Genomic DNA, 2839 nt, shown 5'->3' on the forward strand with positions numbered 1-2839 from the left:
TGAACATAGGTTTTGGGACGCATATGTACACTTTTCTGCTGGTTATGCAGGGTTGTTGGATTATAAGTTTACACGTATATTTAGAATACTTAGCCTTAGGATATACTGTCACAGTTTTCCAAAGTGATTGTACCAGTTTCCATTCCCACCAACAATGTATGAATATTCCAGTTCTTCCACAGCCTCACCAACACTTGGCGTTGTCAGTCTGAATTTGCGTAGAATCTGGCAACTCCACTTCTGGGTGTGCGCCCCAAAGAATTGAAATCAGGGTCTCTAAGAGTTATGTGTACACTGGTGTTCATAGCACTATTCACAATAAGCAAAAGGCGGAGGAAACCCAAGTATCTATTGATGGATGATGAATGGATCGACAAAATGTGTTATGTATGTCCGGTTTCAGCCCTAAAAAGGAAGGAAGTCCTAACACATGCAACAGCATGGCTGAACCTTGAGAACATTAGGCTGAGAGAAGTCAGCGACAAAAAGACGAATACTGTATGATGCCACATATTATAGGAGGCACGTAGAGCAGTCAAACTCTTAGAGACAGAACATAGAATAGAAAATACGTGGTGGCCAGGGGACTCAAGGGGGTGGGGGCAACATGGAGTTAGTGTTTAATGGGTGCAGAGTTTTAGTTCTGCAAGATGAAAGGAGTTCTGGAGATGGACGGTGGTGGTGGCTGCAAGGATGTGAATGTATTTAACGGTACTTACTGAACGTACGTGTAAAAATAAGTGAGATGGGTGCTTGCTGTGGCAGCGCGTAGACTAAAATTGGCATAAGGGAAGATTGGCACGTCCCCCGTGCAAGGATGACGTATAAATTCATGAAGCATTCCATTTTTTAGAATGAGTAAGATGGTCAATTTTATGTTACATGAATTTTACCACAATTAAGAATGAAGAATAAACACCGTGGGCTTAAAACTGAGGAGAGAGTCTCCGCTGTCAGGGTAGAAGCCAAAGATGTCATTGTCACTCTGCAGAGCTCCTGGCTGTGTGTAATCACAGTCATTTGGACATTTATACACCTTTGCGTTCTCATCTGTAAAATGGGAAAACTAATTCCTCTTTAAAAGAGCTTATCACAGGGATCAAATGAGATAGTATATGTGAAAGTAAGTGGTACATAGTAGATGTTCAGTAAATGTTAGTTGAATGTGATTTGTTATCTAAAATAGAGCTTCTGGGAGTGGAATGGAGGATCTCATGATTTGTCCCCAGGTAACTGGCATTAAGAAGGAGACTGAAGTTGTTTTTTTTAAGATTTTATTTATTTGTCAGAGAGAGAGAGAGCACAAGCAGGGGGGAGGCAGGCAGAGGGAGAAGCAGACTGCCTGCTGAGCAGGGAGCCCGATGCGGGACTCGATCCCAGGACCCTGAGATCATGACCTGAGCCGAAGGCAGATGCTTAACCGACTGAACCACCCAGACGTCCCAGGAGACTGAAGTTTTTAGTGAAAGTGAAAATCTGCAGTTTGCTATTTAACTCGTCTGTGTGTTCTACCTGTTTACCCTCTACTAACCATCGTAAAGGGGGTGACTTCTTCATGTCTGTTCTCTCCAAACACATGCCCGTGTCTCCACATGGAGGCTTTTCTTAATTTCTGCCTCATTGAATTCCTTCTTTGAAGTGGGAAAAGGCTCAAGGGAGGTGGTTTCTCTCCTGCAGGACCAAGTATCCTCCTGAGAATGAGCCTCCAGGGCTCAGCTTCCCCCAACATACCCCCCACCTCCCCGCACCCCTGATCTGCCCTGGGGAGACTCCTCTGAGCAAGGGAAGCATCCTGGGGCAGAGGGCTCTCTGGACTACAGGTGCTGGGGCGTGCGTTTCTCAAGGAGGCCCCTTGGGCAGGCAGGACTTTGCCCTTGACGAGGTGGGCCAGTCAGAGCTACCACTGGGGCCAGAACTGGGCTGGAGAAAACTCTTAGGAACAGACTCCCCAGAAACTCCAAAAACATGAGCAGCAATCTGGAGTTGAAAACTGTAAGGCCTCTCATTACAACAATGGTTTGGCCTGTGAAGTTAAATCCATGCAAGGTCTCGTATTTTTGTTTCGTAAGGGCTGATGGGTAGGGTGACCAGGAAAAAGACTGACGGCCTCAGAGGAGGCAGCTGGGAAAGAGCCTTCACTGGATCTTAAACTACAGACTGTCGGGAGCCGTTGTGTTGCATCACTCTTGTGAGCCGTTGCTGGTGGGAGACAGTGGGGCAACTGTCGTCTCAAAAGCTGCCCTGAGATACGTTTTGGTTTGGAAAGAGCAAAGACGCAGAGAGGTGGGGAAATTTATTTTTAATTAGCAAGTGCAACTGACAGACTTCATTTGAAGTGGTGGGAGTATCATACAATTGGTGAACTATTACCCTCTCCTGTGGGTGATCACAACTGAGTGAAAACCTACACATTGCCATTCATTCATTCATTCATTCATTCATCAGATGTGCAATAAAGCACCTCCTATGTGCCCTGCCTTTTCCTGGGCCCTGGGTATTAACTGGGTACAAGACCGACTGAGGACAGACTTCTGGGCTTCTGTGCAACTCAACTTGTATACACTGTGTGCACACAGCCAACCAAACAAAAAGCTGGCAGCAAATGAAGAAGGAGAAGGAGAAGGAGAAGAAGAAGAAAGAAGAAGAAGAAGAAAGAGAAGGAGGAGGAGGAGGAGAAGATGAGGGGCACCTGGGTGGCTCAGTCGGTTAAGCGTCTGCCTCCAGCTCAGGTCATGATCCCAGGGTCCTGGGATCGAGCCCCACATCGGGCTCCTGCTTCTCCCTCTGCCTGCTGCTCCCCCTGCCCGTGCTCTCTCTCACACTCTTTCAAATAAATAAA

At 46.6% G+C, this 2839-nt stretch overlaps 1 non-coding gene across 1 annotated transcript; it reads left to right on the top strand.

Annotated features, from left to right (window-relative positions):
- The first annotated feature begins 749 nt into the window (after positions 1-749).
- On the top strand, positions 750-852 carry LOC123777215 (U6 spliceosomal RNA). Its single transcript, XR_006775608.1, has one exon. It is a non-coding gene; the product is annotated as a U6 spliceosomal RNA (small nuclear RNA).
- Positions 853-2839: the final 1987 nt, after the last annotated feature.

Source organism: Ursus americanus, chromosome 23, assembly GCF_024610735.1.
Source record: "Ursus americanus isolate L20-20 chromosome 23, mUrsAme1.1.p, whole genome shotgun sequence".
Taxonomy (NCBI): domain Eukaryota; kingdom Metazoa; phylum Chordata; class Mammalia; order Carnivora; family Ursidae; genus Ursus; species Ursus americanus.